This window comes from Ctenopharyngodon idella, chromosome 7 (genome assembly GCF_019924925.1).
Source record: "Ctenopharyngodon idella isolate HZGC_01 chromosome 7, HZGC01, whole genome shotgun sequence".
Lineage (NCBI taxonomy): Eukaryota > Metazoa > Chordata > Actinopteri > Cypriniformes > Xenocyprididae > Ctenopharyngodon > Ctenopharyngodon idella.
Genome location: NC_067226.1, coordinates 17,052,326 through 17,073,733, shown reverse-complemented (window position 1 = coordinate 17,073,733; position 21,408 = coordinate 17,052,326). Strand labels below are relative to the sequence as shown.

At 38.0% G+C, this 21,408-nt stretch overlaps 1 protein-coding gene across 6 annotated transcripts in view; it reads right to left on the bottom strand.

The window, feature by feature from the left end:
* znf536 (zinc finger protein 536) overlaps window positions 1-21,408 on the bottom strand; it is a 191,804-nt gene that overhangs the window by 124,888 nt on the left and 45,508 nt on the right. For all 6 annotated transcript variants that reach the window (XR_007930876.1, XM_051900001.1, XM_051900003.1 and 3 more), the window contains one exon: window positions 4,304-4,417. The gene's annotated coding sequence lies outside the window, so the exon portion shown is untranslated. The remainder of the gene's footprint in view (window positions 1-4,303; window positions 4,418-21,408) is intronic.

Genomic DNA, 21,408 nt, shown 5'->3' with positions numbered 1-21,408 from the left:
CTCCAACCTGTCAAGAGAGACTGCTAACTTCAGCTATGCAAATACTTCACCAGCCGAAAAATAAAAAGAAATGAAGAGTGTCATTCGAAAAGTCTCTGTCTTTCTTTAAATGATGGCAATGCTTTGATTTCCAGCTTTCTTTGTAGTGAGAGATATCTATGGAAATTATCCCTGCCTTGAGATTTTTATTTTTTTGTGATCCTGTAATAGCTATAACTGTTAAATAAAAGCCATGTTTTCTTCAGAGATAGAAACGTAGCAGATTCAGAAGCATGTCACCCGTCTCTGTTTTTTAAGCATGATGTGAGGATCTGTGACTGGAGGGTTGTGGTGTTAAACATGCTATTGCTAAATATTACCTCAGGGAGTAACAGTGTATGTATATATATAACACCTGAGAGAGGGAGAGAATGAGAGAGGGAGATGTGAGGGGGAGTGGAGCATGTTACAAAAATCCAGGCGAGACACATATGGACTGATAGCGAATTATCGAGAGAAGAGAAGAACGTTAGAGAAGGATGAAGTAAGCGAAAGAGCAAAAAAGAGGGGTAGTGATAGTTCACCTGAAAATAAAAATCTGCATCATTTTATTTTAGTTTATTTTCTCCATGGAATGCAAAAGAGGAAATTTAGCAGAATGTCTGAACTGCTCTTTTCTATACAATGAAAGTGAATGGGGACTGGAACTGTCATGCTCCAAAAAGGAGCAAAAATGCATAATTAAAATGTATAAATAATGCATCTTAAATGTGGTCCTTATGGCTCATGAACTCTATTTCAAGTCTTCTGAGGATATAGAGTGCAACAGTTTGATTTGAAGGAAAAAATATCAAACAAAATACAAGCATTGCAAGCATATAAAGAATTGCAAATGACAATCGAATTAAAAAAAAATAAAAATCAAATTAAAAATAGAAATTAAACATATTAATTTAAAGATGTTTATATTTGTAGAAACAATATAGTTTGTTTATTGCAAAATATGCATACAAACACAAATATTTAAAAGGTTAGTTCACCCAAAAATGAAATTTCTGTCATTTTTACAGTCGCTATTTTTGTTTTGTTTTTGCACACAAAAAGTATTGTCATCGCTTCATAACATTAAGGTTGAACCACTGTAGTTACGTTGACTATTTTAATGATGTCTTTTACTACTTTTCTGGACTTTGAATGTGGTAATTACGTTGCTTTCTATGGGGGATAAAAAATTTGGATTTCATCAAAAATATGAACGAAGGTCTTACGGGTTTGGAACGACATAATGACAGAAATTTCATTTTTGGGTGAACTAACCCTTTAAGTAGTTTGATAGTGTAGGAAGATTACATCTACAATTACGTCATTCGCAGTGCTTAATGAGAGTGGGTCGTCCTTTTGGAGCAATTTGCTCTGATTGGTGGAAATTTCTTTGTAGAATCATGGGTTATGATGTTTTTCACCAGGAATTCTGCTGATAAACATTTTACAAATAAGCAATGAGGGTTGATAGCTTTATCAAAACCATGTTCCACTGACTAACAACCTCATAGTAGGTCTGTCTTTAAAGATTTACAAGTTTTCGTTCAAAATCAGTTCCGCTGTGGAGAAAATAAATGGGATTTTTACTTCCAATACCCAACTGTTGCACTCTCAGATAGCTTTATGTGAAGAACAGAACAGAAATGTATTTCATTATTCACTGAAAATCTTGCTTGACAGCTGTGATCACCATCCACTTTCACTGTATGGAACAGAGAAGCTTGGACATTCTGCTAGAAATAACTCCCTTTGTGTTCTACAGAAGTAAGTTTTATGTTTTGAAAAACATGAGGGGGTGTAAATGATTAATTTTTGAGTGAACTGTTCCTTTAAGGAAAAAGAATGAGATTGTGAGATTGATAAAGTTACAATGAAGAGAGAGAGATGGTCCATGTAGTCCTATCATCTCTTCTCCTCTCAGGACATGTCTTAGATTTCAGTGTGATTAGATAGTCAGGGATAGAGAGATGTTCTGAGGGAGTATTAGTAATTAATCACTACTGAAGCTGGGATTTCCACTCTCACTGTCTCGTCTACACACACACACACACACACACACACACACACACACACACACACACACACACACACACAGTTCTTTTAACCATTCAACAAAACACAAAGAGAAGGGAAAAAACACCAGAAAACAAAATAAATAGAAATAAAAATAGCAAAACAATGCAACAAAAAAGCATTAAGCAGAGGCTTAAGAGGCAAACGGTTCCCTTTGTGCTATGTGCTAATTATTACCGTGCCCATAATGGGCTCCAGTCTCCTCCATAGACGATGTCTTAACACCTATCATTACTGAATGAAAGGGTGACCATAAAAAAAGAAAGAAAAGAAAAGAAAAAAAAGAAAGAAAAAACAGCAGCCTCTTCTTACAGCTCTTACCACCCCTTTACAATCTTTATATATATATATATATATATATATATATATGTATATGTGTGTGTATATATATATATATATATATATATATATATATATTTTTTTTTTTTTTTTTTTTTTTTCTGTACTATGAATAAATTTAGTCTGTCCCGGACATGAAAATGTCAAATACCTAAAATACACCTAGGCTAAATAGCATATTAATTTTTAATGCTCCTTCATCCTATGCTGCTATTCTCATATCTAGTATGTCTGCCAACAGCTGTTGCAGGCTCTCTCATAGGGGATTTATAATCTATCTAAAAGTGTGCTGGAGCATTGTTCAGGAGGAGGAGGAGGAGGAGGAGGAGGAGAAGACTTTTTATTCATGGGCTGCTTGCTGCTTTTACCCCCTTATTTCCCCTAAAAAATGTGAAAAATGTAAATCATTACTGCCTCTTCTCATTATTGGCTTTTATTTAAAGATCACACTTAATGATCCAAACATGCAATAAAATGCATGACACACCTTTTACCCCAGTGAATATTTCTCAGGCTGGGGTTATTATTAAATGCCAATTTCTGTATTTATCTTTTCTGAAAGCCAGGCATGTCACAATATATAAGGTAAGTTGCCACAAATCGAATCTGCCAATAATTAAGCAAAATTTAAACAGTAAAATGATTGGAAAATTCAATTCATGAAACATGAAAAAATGTACAAGGTAACATACAAAAATATACAATTAATAAAATCTACTGTCATTATATAGCTGACTCTGGTCTGAATATACAATACAAAGATCTATGATTATGTAAGATTTGTTATACTTTTAAAAGTAGTCTCTTATTTTTATTAAAAACACAGTAAAAATATAATATTGTATAATATTATTACAATTGAATATGACTGTTTTATATTTTAAAATATATATATTTTTTAATATACTTAAATTATATTTAAAAAAAAATCAGAATCATTACTCCAGTTTTCAGTGTCAAATGATCCTTCAGAAATAATTCTAACATGCTGGCTTGATGCTCAAGAAACATTTCTTATTATTATCAATGTCGAAAATAGTTGTGCTGAAAAATATTTTTGAGAAAACTGTGATACCCTTTTTTTCTGGATTATTTGATGAATAGAAGAATGTATTATATTTGAAATAGAAATATTTTGGTAAATTTACTGTCACTTTCGATCAACATAATGGGTCCTTGCTGAATAAAAGTATTAATATTATATTATTGTCGTATATATATATATACACTGAATAGTAGTGTATTTAATATGATGATGACATTATAATTTTGAAATTTTGGATAATAAAATTTAGAAAAATTATTTTTTTTTAAAAGCATGTTTAAAACTCACATACAAAACCAGTGAAGAAAACACACATGTAATCAGACTTTTGTCTCAAAATCTTCTAGAAACAACCTTTAAGACAACTAGCTCTGGTCTCCCCTACTGTATATCTTTTATATGTATTGATCTTTAAAAAATGAAAATTCATGATGGCCACACATGAAATGTGTCACTGAAAAGGCTTGAACCAGATAGAAGAGCAAATTGGAGAAGCAATTGCTCTAAATTGGGCTTTTATATGTCATTTAGGTGTTCGGCTTAAAGACACATCGCAAGAGAAGATTACAACCGTTCAGCACAAAACGTGCCACTTCAAATGGACTGTCTGTAAGGGATCAGACTCTGGGATCAGTTAATCTCATCCTGACACTGATGATTTGAGACCAGCGGGTAAGTGAGCATGCTTCACGTCTTATCTAAGGGCCGCTCAAGCGCGCAGATCTGGGATCAGAAATGTATGTCCTGTATCTGGTCCAGGAGCGGTGTCATGTTACAACTACCGAAAGAAGGAGCCGTGTGGGGCACGAGGTGAACTTTGCTTACCTGATTACTCTAACTGCATACTGGTCCGGGGCCCGTCAGGTTGAAGAGACCGTGACTCACCCCGCCACTGAGTCTGTACGGCAACAAGCGATGACAGCAGCGATGAGTCTTACTCTGTCAGCAAGAAAGAAAGAGAGAGAGAGAGAGAGAGAGAGAGAGGATGTCAGGCCAAATGTAACAAATTCACTGAATCACAGCAGTGGCGCAGAGGTCAAGGAAAAGCAGCCGAAAAAGGTTAAAGATGAAATCAAAGCCGTGGCTCAGAGCGCAGCTGAAAATCTATCCCAGCAAGGCAAGGCCACCGCTGACGCGCTCAGCAGACAAGAAGCTAAATACTGCACGCCACTCTGGGATCTTTCATTTTCAGCCGATCAATAAGGACTTATATTTATCAGGATTCCAAGCAGCTGCCACATCTGACAACCTCCACTTCATTTTCGCACTCCGCCCTCCCTCCCTCTCTCTCTCTTTCTCCCTCTCTATCCATCCATCGTCCGGCCCGTCTTCCGTGGCCTCGTGCTAAATCGGGACCTATCGACCACCAAAGCGTAACGGGGGGCCTTCGGTGCGGCTTCAGCTCTCACATACAGCCGTGCTCCTGCCGCGTCCCCCCACTAATATTGGGTTAAGAAGTGTGCGTTTTGTCATTAGCCTGTTGGCTCAGGCCCATCTCCCTGCTCTCTTTGTTCCGCGGCACGCCATTGAAGCCTGCCAAGAAAATGGCGGCGTAAAACACGTACACTTCACCACGTCGTTTCAACCCGTGTGAGCGCGAGTGAGTGAGCGATTCGAAAACGCAGATATATTTAGGGAGGAAAAGCAGGGGAGAAAGAAGAAACTCTCCAATTTAAATCATTCACAGAAGCAGAAGATTTGCTGAGAGGGCGGAGAAGGCCGAGTTAAAATAGCTCAATCTCTAATCATCTGTACGACAATATTTGCTGTGAGGCATTCTAAATAGATTATCGCTGGTCCATCTGCCTCATCACTGATTTATAAGGCGTTAAGCTGCTTTCCAAAGGCAAGGACTTCCTTTGCAGCTACAGTGGAAGGATTCTTGTTCAAATCAGGGCCAATGGCAGCTGAACAAGCCCGCCGCTCACAGTAAAGGAGTTTCTGCTTTCAGCGAGAGAGAGAGGGAGAGGAAATAAAAATAGGACGGCACTATCCGGTTTGGAGTCGCCACATGAAGCAGTTTGAATCCAAAAAAATTCTATCTCTAATTTTTTTTTTTTTTTTTTTTTTTACAAAAAGACAGGGAGGAGGGGAGGAAGTGAAAAACACACACACAAACATACACACACAAAACAAGAGACATCATTAACATATGAATACTGTATGCAAATGGTTAGAAGAGAGCAGATGTTGGCGCATTTAATTGACCTATATGTGAATTGCATCCAAACCTTCTACACAGAGTACGCTGAGTGTAACACTGGATGCCCGGCACTGGCTTCCTTACACAACACAAACAGGGAGGAAATGAGGGGAGGGTTTGTGCTTGAGAGAGAGAGAGAGAGAGAGAGGGAGGATGGAAAGAAGAGAGACAGAGATGTATAAAGTGAGGCAGAGACAGATGAAGACAAAGAAACCCGTGTCGGTAAACGGCACGGCCAAAGAGATGCATAAACGCATCGGCTGTCAGCTCCTTGCGTCTCTTATGGATGACATCACTGGGCCACACAGGAAATCAATCAAGCTGTGGCCTTTGGGGAACATGAGCGTCGCTGACAGGTTATGAGCTGCAACCCGTGTTACGTTCAGTTTATCTACCTCAACTCTTACTTGAACTCTCACTCTATGCTGTCGCTCTAGAGACAACAAAAAAAAGAAAAGAAAAGGGGGATGGAGGGGTGGAGTCATAGCTTTTCTGTTGCTAAGTTTTGCATGGGTGAACTATAAGAACCACAAATGCTAATTTAATCTGGGCTTTGCCCTTTCTTTCCCCCTTTCTCCCTCCTGCTCGGGAATGTCATTAAATTGTATTAAACAGCCTTTTGTCCACAGGGCAAGGACCACCCGATATATGATAATACATTAATGCCCTGGTGCTACAGCCAGTGAGCTGAGACGCTCTTTTAGGCCGCGGGCTGAGCAGCACACACATGGAGCGCACTAGTATGAGTATGGGAGTTTGCATGTGTACAAGTGTGCATGAGAGAGAAAGAGAGGCTGGCTAACAAGTGTGACACATACTAATAGAAACATACCTAATAAATTACAAGCTTTCAGGGTCTGGCAAGCTGACATTTTCTCTGTGAGTGGGACAATTTCATATCTGCAGAGCAGGGGAGCAAATTGCATCACGTGGAGATTGCCGGAAGATTAGCATAAAAATTAACACTTAAATTTCAGCTTATTGTCAAGCCTTCTTCTGCTCCTTCTGCAAAACCAACAATCAATTCCTCTTAGAAATCTGATTAGCGTCCATGATGCTTATTATCCTAGTCATGTTCCTGCTCCGCCATCCAAGACTCCGGGACTATTTGTTAAAATAGAATTAAGAGGCTGATCAATCCATAGGTGTCTCTTATATGCATATACCTTCTCGCACTTTTCCCTTGTCCGATCCTTCATCAGCAGTCGCTCATTAAACATGCTGATTAATATGCCATAGATCACAGAGGAGTATTTTACATTTAGATGGTTTATTATTTACATGTGAAGTCCAGCTGACGCAGTCAAAAGAAATAGAAAATAGAAATGCTCCATTAGATTATCGTTAGCTATAAATTTAGCTGACATCTTTTATTTCTTTCTTCCATTTTAAGCATTATAGAACCACTTCCACTTTGCATATGAACATATATCCAGAATTTTAAATATATGAATACAGAAATTGAAGACAAGTGCATAAGCTACATAGTTTTATGGACTTCTTAAAATAAATAAGTATTAAATAATAATAATAATAATGAATAAAATAAAAAAGGACATTTTATTATTAATTTATATTATTAATTTATTTAATATTTATTTTAAGAAGTGCATAAAACTATGTAGCTTATGAACTTGTCTTCAATATAATAATAATAATTGTTATATTGAAGATACTGAAACATGAAAGTGTTAACGTGAATACTATACAAATTCAAAACAGGATATTCAAAGAAGAAGAAGAAGAAGAAGAAGAAGAAGAAGGAGCTGTTTTCCCCCTCAGTTCCAGCATGTGTAAAGTCACGGTATTCATGTTGACTCTTACAGTAAGAGCTGTGAAAGTCATCACACATTTTCAAAAGCCTTCATACTGCTGTACTGAAATATCTGTCAATACAGTCCTATTAAAATCACTGCACAAGTATGTAGTGATGAGCAGCGTGCGCTCTGGGTGGCTTTCCAGGTGGAGAGAGAGGGGCTTCATTTTGTTTAAACAAATTCTATTTCATCGCATCCAGATGTCTTTAAGCACAGTCCATTCGCCATGTGCACACTCCAAGATCCACAAAAAATGTATACAAACATTTATTCATAACTGCATGCCTCTTCTCAGACTGAAGAGTTGTCATGGTTCCCTTGACTCTGTTTCGGGGGTAAACTAAGTGTAATGTGAAGCAAAAACAGTGTAATGTGATTAGCCGGAGCGCGCCGCTTCTGTGACCGGGTTCCTTGTTCTCTAGCCAGGCGTCAAAGCTGGGAACGTGTGTTTGTCGTGTGGCCCACAAAAGCTGGTTGGACTCAAATCTTGAGGAGTGCCAAGACTGCTCTGACACCCCTGATATGCCATTACCTGAAATTCTTGGACTTTTAGTAAAAGTGGGAAGTGAACGTGACTATGTGACATTCTAAGTGGATAACAAGAACTTCTGCTATGCAGAATTTAATTTAAACCAGTAACCCTCACTCTTTTACTCTCATTTTGTGTCTCTCTTTCTAGCCCTGCCTCCTCCCTATCCTCTATTCTTATGTTAACATGGATAATAGGAATGGGCCACCCGGCAGTGAACTTGAAAACTTAAGTCCATGCTCAAGGAAAATAATCCATTTCTCGTCATCCCCTGATGAAACTTAACTCACTTCAAACTTTATGTGTGGGCCCTCTATAGCTCTACCAATACATCTGCTGGCTCCTTAAAGCATATTACTTTTCACACGGTTTAAAAATAATAAACGTGCACTTAGCTGAGCTGTTTTCTCGTCCTAATGCCACACAATGGTGGGGAATAATTCAAAAGTCTTTAAGTTCAGAGTAAACACTCTGTTCCTTTGTTGATTGTACAGCTATTTCGCCTTTTTTTCTTTTGCTCTCTCTCTTTCTTTATCTCTTTCTAAGCTTGTTGTGTTTTTACTCTAAACAATACACCCTTCCTTCACATCTGAGCAACACACCTCACTGCCGTTTAATAGGTTAAATCCCGTAGTATGGAGAGTCATATTTTAAACCGGTGGTTTATTTTTATGAGCGGGTGTAATTAACGCAGCATGTCCTATCTCTTAGTCATCGATGCCAAGGTCTCTATTTAAACAACTTTATTGTGAAATGTTTGCATTCTCAGCATTCGCCAGGCCACACACAGATTATTATTTCATACTTCTCAGCGACGCTCTGAAACGTTTACGCTTTCCAATGGTTATTGTTTTTGATTACGGCTCTGTGGATCATTCTTGGGGAGGACTGACTAGAAAACATGTTTACACAGGACCAAGTGTGAACCTGAAGGCCTCGCTCAGGCCAAATGAATGCTCAACCACCTGATTTATGAAGCAAAGATTAAACTATTTATGTCCAAGCAGCCTGAGTTGTTTAATTTCTCTGCTTGAGGCCTTCGCTTTGTTATTTTGATTTTTTTTTTTTTTTTTTTTTTTTTTTGGTTGCAGAACTGCACATTTGACTGTCCTGTATATTTACTGCAGCTAAATGTGAATAAGCATGAAGAAGAAATTGTGAAATGTTTGCATCCTTGTTAGTGACCAGAGTAGTTTGATTAATTAATAACGTAAAACGTTCTTATGTATCCCTACAACCCCTTCATTCCCAAAATATATTATTTATTAGTATGCCATTATTACTGCATACAACTAATATAACTTTATTATTATTATAATTATTATTATCATGGTAACACTTTACAATAAGGATTCATTAGTTAACATTAGTTAACTACTTTAGTTAACATGAATTAAGAATGAACAATACTTCCACAGCATTTATTCATCTAAATTAATGTTAATTTCAACATTTACTAATACATTATTAAAATCAGAAGTTGTATTTGTTAACATTAGTTTATGCACTGTGTACTAACATGAACAATGAATGAATGTATTTTTATTAACTAGCATTAACAAAGATTAATAAATACTGTAACAAATGTTTTGTTCATTGTTAGTTCGTGGAAAGTAACTAATTACAAATACTTTCGTTACAGTACTTGAGTACATTTTTCAGTTTTTCTACTTTCTTGAGTATAATTAAATTGTGGTACTTTTTACTTAAAAATGGTACTTTTACTTGAGTTGAATAAAAAAAATAAAGTATTTAACTTCGCTACATTTATTTTTCACCAAAAGTACAAAATACTTTGACAAAGGTGCCGACGGAGCAACAGGGCAAGCTGGCATTTGACAGGCACTTTTCAAACTATTGTGGTGGAGCCCTGCGCTTCAGCCAAAACAGACAGGTCTGACTTTCAGTTCAGCTGGGTGGCGGGGCATTCAAACCGCGTTTGATATCCAATCACTGGTACTCGCGTTTTGAATCAGTATCGCTAACATTTCAATATTTTAATGAATGTAAGTGAGCTATGTTCACATTCTGATTTTAAATTGTAATTTTGGCAGCTCCTGAAATGGGTCATACCATTAATATTACTTAATTAGTAATAAAACAAAAGTAATAAAACAATCACTTTTGGCAACAGGGATAGCTAGCTTTGCTTAGCATAGCGTCAAACACAACAATTTATGAGATTAATATCATGTTTTGCTCCAAAATCACTATATTGCCTATTTATACACATCAGTCTTGTTTGAAATAACTTCTGTGGTTCCATGTTGCTTCTTAACACAGAGTGAGACAGAAAATATATTATGTTATAAAATTCTATGACACAGGCTATGTCGATTAGTGTTGTGTTATAGATATACATTATTTTTAATAAAAATACCAGAGATGGCTTGAAGAACAAAGTAAAAACACAGATATATCCTCGCAATCGTGTGTTTATTGTCTTCATGTTTCATCAGTCAGAACGTCTCTATCTGCATGTTATTCAGCTGTAGCGATATCTGATGGCCATATAACTGATTTCCTGGAACGTCATAAATGTAATACTTCTATGAATCTCACTTGTGAACTTTCTGCGCGAGGGCAACCGCCGTTTTCCAGTATGAATCATGCAGAAAAATCACAGAGTGTTTAGTGCTCCATATTGCTAACATCGCCTCATTTGTGTAACAATAGAAAAATAATACTAAAGTACTTTGTAACTTAGTAACTTGAGTAGTTTTTCATCAAACTACTTATTTACTTTTACTCGAGTCATAATATTTTTCAGTACTTCTACTTGTACTCAAGTAAAGTATTTCTTAAGAAGCAATACTTTTGCTTAAGTATGTTTTTTTTTTTTAGTACACTGGTTAGTTCATGTTCGTTAATAGATTAACTAATGTTAAGTAATGGAACCTTATTGTAAAGTGTTACCATTATTAATAATAATAATAATAGCTGTAATAATGTAATAATGGCATAATAAGATTGGCATAATAATAAACTTCATTTATACATGGAATTCAGATGGGATGTTTAACAAAAGTACTAAAAATTTAAATACAGCAAAATGAAAACAAATATGAAATATCATACTCAATTTGTAAAAAAAATAAATAAATAATAATAATAATAATAATAATTAATTAATTAAATAAAAAAGTTGTACCAGTTGTAACTGGTACTAAATGTTCAGGTGTGTAAAAGCAAAAAATAAATAAATAAAATAAAAAATCTTTTCAAGTACCCAAAGCTGAGTACCCCCCTGGGGTGCACATACACCTGGTAGGTTCTACATTGTTAAAGGCAGAAATGAAATATGGCCTTGAAGACATGACACTGAGCTAGATCAGATGGCAGAGCAGATGTGTTTTAACAATGCCTTATCTTCAGTGATGTGCCCTGTGCCACCACAAACATTTTAAGACTTTCATTGTTACACAGGTGCTTTCTCAGAGCACACTAGACAACAGAGCTTCTGAGGCACGCGCCACCCAGACCACACCATTCACACTTAATAAACCTCATGCTCAAGCCTCCAGGGTGATGAGGTGGGAAGGCTGAGATGGACGCGACAATCTGTGAGCTAACCACACTTCGACATATGGTAAAGGTCCACAGGCCTCCCTTAATCTGTCCGTCAAACTGGCTGCTCTGTTTCCCCACTGAAACGTGAGAGCGTTGCATGTACCGGGCGCGAGACTAATGCTGGTGTACGCTATTAACCTAGCATAGTGATACTTTATTGTTTTACGCTTAACGTTTCTCCCTTTCCGATAAGTTTTGAGACTCAGCAAGTGGGGATTACCACGAGCACAGCAGTGAAAACCCCTACCCATAACCTCAGAGCATGATATCGCTCCATCGTCTTGCCCGTTCAGAGCAGCTCCAGGCTGTGCAGTGGCGTGCAGATGGGACTTCAGAGGTCTGTCATCTTTTGATTAAGAAAAGGAAATGATTTCACTTTAAAGACATTCCTCACAGTCACCACGGCACAGACTCTCTGCTACTCTCATTCACTCCACAAGCTGTAATTCTTTCCCCTACAATATATACTGTTAAACTTTAGGATGATTGTTACCTGTCCGCCTATAGCTGTCAGGAGACAGACAGTAAAAAAAGCAAGCAAACCAATTCAGGCTAACATGAGAGAGCGAATCTATCCCTGCTTTTATTGTCAGGCTCTTATGACAGCATACGGCGAATCAACTCAGGGACCTGACCTTGGGTTAAGTGGGGCACTGTGCTATTTCTTCATGACCTCAGGCTTGTTAAGCGAAGAGATAGGGAGTCTGGGAGCATGGGGGGAGGTCTCAGAGATTGAGACGCAGACACGGAGCTCCTCCATAAACCCGCAGAGACAGACTGAGAACCGTCTCGCCCGTCACATTAAAACGTCTCTCAGCCACACATCTGCACATGAACTACAAATCACGCCTGGCCAGCGCTAGAGCTGTCGGGGAACTGTAAATGTTTCAGGAGACACAGATAAAAACTCACCGACCTCTCGCTAGGGTCCCTGTGTGAGTCCGGTCTTGTTTTGAGATGTCTCTGACTGCATATGAAAGTGCCGGCCAAGCATCTGCTGTCTGTGTTGTGATCTAATACTTACCGATGACGTCTATATCATATGAGGATTTTATCACAGATATCAATGGATTGGTTTGCATTACATACTATGAAAAATAACTATTAAGATTGATGTCACATTCATCATAACCATAATAATATTAAAAAAAAAATTCAAATGACTAACCTATTGCACCAAAGTATGGCTCTTATATATATATATATATATATATATATGTGTGTGTGTATATATATATATATATATATACACACACACACACACACAGTCAAACCAAAATTTATTCAGACACCTTGAACATTTCATTCATTAAAGTTTATTCACTATTTAAAATAAATGTAGATAATAAAATATGACAAGATCTCAGAGTTAAACTGTGTCAGAAAAAAAATTATTCTAATTATGTGAGATAACACTTCAGCAAAACATGGTCAGGTCAAAGTGTCTGAATAATTTTTGGTCCCAAATTTTTATCAATTTTACTGGTAGTCCACTGTATGAAGAACTTTTGGGTATAATATGTCACAGTTTACTTTATTTTGCTATCCTCACTTACATAAATGTATATAAATTATATAATTTTATATAAATAATAGTGTCCTGCACCCACTAGTAAAAATATATAAAAAATTATATCTAGTGTCTGAATAATTTTTGGTTTGACTGTATATATATATATATATATATATATACACACACACACACACACACACACACACACACACACATATACACTACTGTTTAAAAGTTTGAGGTAATTAAGCTTTTTTCAGTAAGATAACTTTCAATATATAAATTTCAATATATTTTATTTCCTGTGATGGCAAAGCATCATTACTCCAGTCTTTAGTGCCACATGAAAGAATTGTTTGAAACAGAATTTTATTTTATTTTTATTTTATCTTGATGCCAATGCCTGTAATAAAACTGGAGAGAGGAAAAGAAATGACAGGAGGAACAGGAAATGCACCTTGCATGCACATATGCTAAGCGCTAGATCATGGCTCCAACTGGCATCTCTCTACTATTGCACCCCACACTACCTCTATTATCTAATGGATCGAGCCGAGTGTCAGAGCTGAAGCTGAGACCACCGGCGTGGTAGTCCCTCACCTCAGTCCAGGAGAAACAGATCGAAGTGCTTACCTGCCTGCTGCCGACTAGGCACTTTACACACCAGAACAACATACTGAAATCAGAACCACCTCAACAAGAAAACTCAGGGGTGTTGAGTTTACAGACTGATCGTTGTTTGTCTAATAACAATGGCAAAGTGTCAGTTGGTGAAAATACATGTTTGAGGCACATATAACATGTCTAGATCACACTATCGGACAAAACAGTGTGTTAGCCAGTGCCATTGAGTCACTTGCTTGTGTGCCCCATCAATTGCACCTGGAACCAACATATTATTCAGACATTCTCAATATTTAATCACCAGACTAGACCCACCCTACAACTAGACCAGCATGCATACAATACACTTCCAAACAAACTGTCCAAAACAGAAGGGTTTCATAAGCACTCTCCCTTGCATAAACACACACAGGTGTACACTTGTGAGAAACACTCCCTCAAACTGCTCGCTTTCTCATCTTTTTTCTGTTGAGCGACCCGCAACACACACACACTCACAGTTAATATCTGAGAGCAGGTCATCTAAGAATCATACAGCATGCCGCACACACATGAAACTAATTAAACATTATCGCACTTCCTGTGACAAAACATTCATTAAAACTGCACACACACACACGCAAACACACACAGACGAGTATGCGCTTCACATGCCCACCCAACCCACGACAGTTCTGTTTGACCTTGCGCTGCCATATTCATTACATCATTAAGTTACCTCTTCATTAACTTTTCATTATTTATGGGGGCTTTTGGGGAGGGGGGACCTTTATCAAATACTATCTTTTGTCGAGCTCACAATGTGGAGGCAGACCCCCTCGAGAAATCGTCTGCCATGCCTCACTGCCAACAGGAGTATCAGCCTTGAACTCTGTCATTTCAGAGCTTAAATCCAGCTCCCCAGACCAGGGACAAACACAAACGCGCAACAGAGACCGAAAAGCGTTGCGCAGAAGTATTCCCTTTAAGATTACAGGCACAAACAAAAGCCAAAATGAACTGCGTAACTTCTTTAATAAGCCAAGCGACTCTGGAATTAAAGATGGGTTTGGTTTGTTTGTTTTCAAATTGCAGAAATGTTTCGCTTATGCTTCTGTATTGCGCTTCCATTGTGTTGCCGATGTTTTGGAAAAGAAAATCAATAGACAATGCCATTTGAGTCATGCAAACATCGCTGACTACAGATAAACATATTTGTGTTCCCTACCCTTACACGAGCACCATTCTGTTCCCAAGGCGTATCGCGCTAGCTGTCATTAGCGAACCATCGGCCCCTCCACCGCCGCAGATTGCCTTTTTAAAAAAGTCTGGCTGCCGACCATTTCACATCGTTGGCCAATTATAAATGGCAAATCACAATCAAGCCGATTTTTCCCTTCCCCCCAGAAACACTCTACTCTGGCCTGGCTCCATGGCTGCTCTTGAATAATAGGGTGATAGCCCTTTGTGTGACAGCCTGCGCGGGCGTCGGGTATTTTACACATTTATGTGACGGATCCTGGGCTCAAACGGGCCCGCTCTTCAAACGCCGCGTCGGCTCAGCCAAGTCTCTAGCCTTTTGCCGAACACACATCCGAACGCTAATAAATGGCTTCCTTTTCCAACCTACCCCTATCGGTCCGTATTAATCTGAACACACGAGACAGGTGACAGCAATAAATGCTGTGAAAGTCTGCAAAGCCCCCCGAAAAAAGAATAAGAAAGATGATTTCAGATCAGTGTTGAAGAGGGATCGGAGACAGCGGAGGAAGCTATTAAAGTGTATTAGGGCCGAGCATTAGGCTTGACTGATAGGGCCCTCGCTGACTTCCAGTATCGCGGCCGTACAGCACCGAGCCGAGTGTGTGTGTGTGTGTGTGTGGGTGTGCGTGCTTCTCTCTCCATCCACACTCCATCCCATGATCATTCGCCAATTACAGAGAGCTAATGCATCCAGAGCCTAGAATCCCACCCCAAAAACGAGGGGGGAAACTCTCCAGAGACCCGCTAATAATATAACTTAAAACATGCTGAGAGAGAGGCATTATGCGCAAAATGGAAATCAAAAAAGAAAAACAGTGTAATTTAAACTGGGGCAAAGCTGGAATGGGTTTAACTTACAAATGGTAAATTCTATCTTTTTATCTCTCTGTCACTCACTCACTCACTCACCCTCTCAGTAACACTAATACCATGAACGAACACATTAGCCATAGAGGGGGTCTGACGACTGGAATAAGAGTCCAGCTGTTGGCTGTGAGAGAGCTGAGGAGCAGGTTGGGATGAAGTGTCTGTGAGAGCCACAGTTTATGTAGCTCACATACAGCCATTAAACGCTGTAATGTTGTTTAAAGTCAAGGAAATACATTTGAAAAGAGAGAAAAATTCTGGAAACATAAATTATATTTTGCAAGTTAAACATCCTCACATTTTAGTCTTCCCACAATAACTTTTGGTAACGGTGTTCGCAAATGAATGTTTTTGAACAAACCATTTAAGTGAATGATTAGTTCTCTATGGCCGTAACATCATAACCTTCAAAAACCATCACCAAATAAATCAGTGAACAAATCTTTTCAGTTATCAGATTCAAAAGATTTGATTTCACTGGTAGGAATCAAATTCTCCACCACTAATGGAGCGTTCACATTTATTGTTGTTTGGTGATTTTTTCGCGAACGCACTGGAATCCACATGATCGAGAATTCCGTGCGAGGGCGAAAGATTTCCTCATGCAGATTTCACAACGGGTTCAAGGTGGTCAAGCAAATTCACCTGAAAGCTTCTTGCTTTGAAAGAGACTTGGCTGTTTTGGCTGTGTTTCATACAGTACATTGCTAAACTATTGACAATGGAATTGCACTGAATATTTTATTATTTGCTAATATTTGCTAATGTGCGTGTAATATACATTAAGCTAATTTTACACATCAAATTTATTGAGCCTGATTGGTGAATCCTGACAGCAATCTGATTTGTTTACTCATTTGCATAGGGTGACTATTCTCCCCACCCACAAAAGAAACAGCCCAAATGATTATAAAGACTTGCTAAAAGCTAAAATAGTATCATATTCAAAATCATATCTGAACAACTTTTATAAGTAGCTTTTGTCCTTAAATTAAAAACAATTACATTGAGAAACAATCAAGTCCAGTGTAATTGAACTGTTGATCTGTTAATTATGAGCAGTTAAGTAGAGAGTGACAAGCCACTGTTTATACTATCAGAAATGAATAGTGTGGAACATCTAAGACCAAGAACAATGAATTAAAAAGAGTCAAACTCTCTCTCACACACACATGCACAAAAGCCCTTCTCACTCTGCTTGACGTTATGCCCTAAGACTGTGTTTTCCAAGCAGCTGGCTTGCTGAGAAGAGGTGTGCTGATATATTCTAATCAGTTCTTTAGCCCATCTGATCCAATGGTTTGTGTGCCTATTTGTTGTTTTATCATCAAATTGCTCAGTAGAACAGAATGTTACCGTCCTCCCTCAGAATGCCTGCGCCCCTCGCTCCGATTTTTCCTCGGCAGGCTGAATAATTATCTGTTGTTATGATTTTTCTTCCTCTCACCATCATTCTTAGTTTCTTTCATCGGTATGAGTTTCTGAATTTTTGTGGTGCTGTAGCTTTAGGACATTAAATCAAGTGTTAAATCCAAATAAGCAGGTGCAAATGACAAGCAGAGAATGTAAAGCATGTGTGTGCGTGCATGTGTGTCAACCGCAAACCGTCCCACGGTACGCCTTCTCTCTACACTTCATCTACAGCATTATAAAGTCACATGAGGATTACTCATCTCCTTCTCCTTCCATCTACCTCTCTCCTCCTCTCCTTCTCCATGTCTTCAGAGTGCTCAGTCATATTCCGAGACATAATCCAAGTGAATATTGGAGAGTGGTGGCGGAGTTCAGATTGGATCTGTGTAGCGCTGACAGACTACATCATCCGGGAGGGCCTCTAAGCCCCAGTGAAATAGTTGTGTCTGCCATACAATATTACTGTCATGCTCCTCAGTCCCTCTTACAAGCAGACGCTTCAAGATTCCACACAAACATTCAGACACAAACATACAGAATATGCACAGAGAGGAGAAGGAGAAACTGAGCTCAATATAAGGGTGTTTCTGCGACTGTGGGCACTTTGGCACATATTTGAACTTTTACAAAATTCACAAGTGAATCACAAGGAATTCTGTCATTTTTATTTATTTATTACCTAGCATTTTATGTATCCCAAATACAGACAATTAAATAATATCTTCTTTTTTTTTCATAATTTAAAAACTTTCAGTTTTGTAAGACATGATACACAATAATAATAATAATAAAAAATCTGTTATATTAAACTGATATTTACCTTGATTTTTTTTATTTTTTTTATTCAAACATCACATCTCATTTAATCTCAGTCATGCTCTTCACTGACAGTTTTCTCCCTGGTAAACATGCATTCTAATTCTGAACAAAAATGCAAAAAAATAAATAAATAATGTAAATGTAAAATGAGGCCAAAACAGTCATCGTTTCTGCAAAAATGTATATAATTTTTAAACAATAAATGTTCAAATAGCTTATTTCAATATTCATTCAGATTATTGTTTTTAACTCTTTCCCCGCCAGCATTTTTGATCATTTTTACAAAGCTTTCATGGCCATCAGAATAAATTGTATGAATATCTGAACATACAATATATCAAAATAAAGAACAGTGCCTCTGTTATTAAACAAGAAAAATATTCTAGCTTCAAGCATTCTTTTTTTTTTTTATCAACACTTGAATGTGGGTAGGTTTTTATAGTTCAAAGACTACATCCAGATCGGATTCAGAACGAAAAAAAAAATCATCCATCAACACCCCCAAAGCTTGCACAATTCTGTACCTCTTCATGGGTTTGATATTTCATTCTGTAATGTTCGGCAGTTTTTATTTATATGCTGTTTAATGTTTGATGATCACGTTAGCTTACATGTGTGTAAGCAATGCTTCTATCGCTTATTTATGTTTCTTCTCTGCTTGTTTTTGGATGTAGAGATTCTGTATTGTTTCTGAAGATGCAAAACAGTGCCCCCTACCATATAAAAGTGAAAACATGGTTGCTGGAAAATTCCCGCCAAATGGCGGCGAAGCGGTGTCATAAATGACGGAAAATTCCGTCAATGGCAGGGAAAGAGTTAACATTTAATAAACATTTTTATGATGGATTATCATATTTTTATTTTAAAATTTAAATCAAGAAAATCTGAGTCTGGTTCAAAAGTCAAACAACAAAATGTATACAGCAAAAACATGCAAAAATGAATAAAAATAAAAACAAAAAAATAAAAGAAAGCAGCCATAAGTGCCCATAGTTCTATCCTAACAGAAAGTGTTGTATTGGTTACACAAACACATCCTTTGATAGATGTTTATCTAAGGAAAACTCTTATGACCTCTGGATTGAAGTAAAAGATCTGATGGCACAATGGTAAAAAAAATTAATAAAAAAAAAACACGATGTGTTAAGTCCAATAAAATTCCTATGTCTTTTACCCGAGCTACATATGTTCTCTTCGCTTACAGATTTTCCATTTCCTCTTTGAGTCAGTTTGATCAGTTAATAACATTAGATCACTTCAACTCTCCAGCGCCTGTTTCCCCACTTTGAATCCCCTCAAGGTGGAACTATTGAAATGATCCGGAGTCACTTTGAAGAGAGGCGGTTTGCTGGAGTGGGTGTAACTCCAATGTACATGATTACTCATGAGCGAGTGCTGAATATGTATGGATGAGGATAAATGATGTCATATCGCATTAGAGGGACAAGAGAGGAGAGAGAGATGGATGGAGGTAAAGAATAAAGCAGAAGGAAAGAGGGAGGGGGACTGTAGGGAGTGTGGCGGAGGCTCTTGGGAAGGGGACAGTGTGTCATATGAGCTTCAGAGTGAGAGGCCTTTATCAGGCGAGGCATGAGCCGCAGTTGAGACTGTCCCGCGCAAATATGGTAACCACCTGCTCACCATTGCTCTGCGTCTGCAAATAATTAATTTGGAGTTTAGGGTAATTGTAACTAAAATACAAAATCTGGCCGTGTCACATTCATTTCTCTCGGCCCGGCTGTGTTTCATTTGAAACAGATCTTTTTCGGTGAACACTCACTCTTTTTCTGGAAGGATTGCAGCAAGTTATTTGCCCGGGAGAAACAGCCGACAAGCGCTTATATCCTGTCTTGGTCGCATCATACCACACCAGCTTCAGATTCCACACATCGCAGATACATGTTGCCAATGTTGCAGCTGTGTGCAAATCAGTAACCTTCAAGGAAGCAACTGGCCTACTGAACAGTCGTCCAGTGTATTGACCACATCTGCATGTGTGTGTTTGTATATCACTGTGTGATATTCTTCAGTGTCTCTCTATATGATTGAAGGTGTTAATGTGATGCTGTGTGTGCGCATGCATTGGGAAAACCAACTGAATATTTCATCATGCATGAGCGTGTGCGCGTGTGATTGAGTGTGTGTATATCTCCTGATTGAGATTGGTTTGACTGGCTGGGAGGGAACAGATGTCAGCATGTGTCGACTGCCAGCAAGACTGAACAAAGCCAATTGCATCGTCTCCCTGTCCAAGAGCACTAAAATAAGGGACCTCCAAAACCGAGGCCTGTCAACAAAACATACAACAGCACACATGTGTACACACACACAAAAAACTAGCCCTAAGTCCACCGTAGCATCTAATCTTTTCCATTTGGAAATGCAATCAATTGGCATTGTATCTGAGACCAAGATTTGTTACTATTCCCCGTGATATTATTTACTAGGTAGTACTCTTGTGTGACCGCATGATTAATTAACATAGAACCACGAATTGCGTTAAGACCCAAACTGGTAATTTATGTCCCTATCTCATACACACATGGTCAAAACAAAGCGGTTATGGAAAATATGAGTCATTCAATGAGGCATGTTCATCAGATATATGAGACAGAAGTTATGAGAATACTCAACAAAGACAACATTCTGCTCGCTGATGCAAATGGTTAATATTAACACGTAAAAATACTGTAATTATGCGCTATTTTTGTGGAGATAAAAAATTCATAAAACTTTGAGAGATATCAAAAAAAATGTCAGTGAAACGTCTGAAATCGGGCAAGAGCAGAAAGAAAGGAAAACTGAATGACTCTTGTTTGGTACTAATGTGTGTTGACAGCTTATGTGGTATTTTTATTCTTTCAGGTAAAGCTCTTAATGACAGCTCTTACAAGGTTGTGCGAGTTTCTTCTTGGTCAGGTTTTTGAATGGTTCTCATTGTATCGATAATGACACCTCTTCTTCTGCATCAGAAGACATGCACACATAAATATACCCACACCGCGAGAGGAAGAGAGAGAGAGAGAGATTTTCTGATGGGAAGAAAAATGAAATGACTGTAAATACCAGCTTAGTTTAAGGAAAGAGATTTTATCTCTTAGATTTCAGAGTAACTGCTTTGCAAGGTTGTGTGAGTAACATTTGGAAGGATGCATTACGGAACTATTAGCTTGACATCCAACACCAGAGACACATGCAGGAGCAAGGAGGTGATGAAGAGAAAGAAGAGCAGAGGGAGAAAGAGGGAGAGAGAGAGAGAGAAAGTGAGGGTGTGATGTGCCATGACAAGAAAGCATCATGGGACTTGTGTGCATGGAAGTGTGCACAACAATA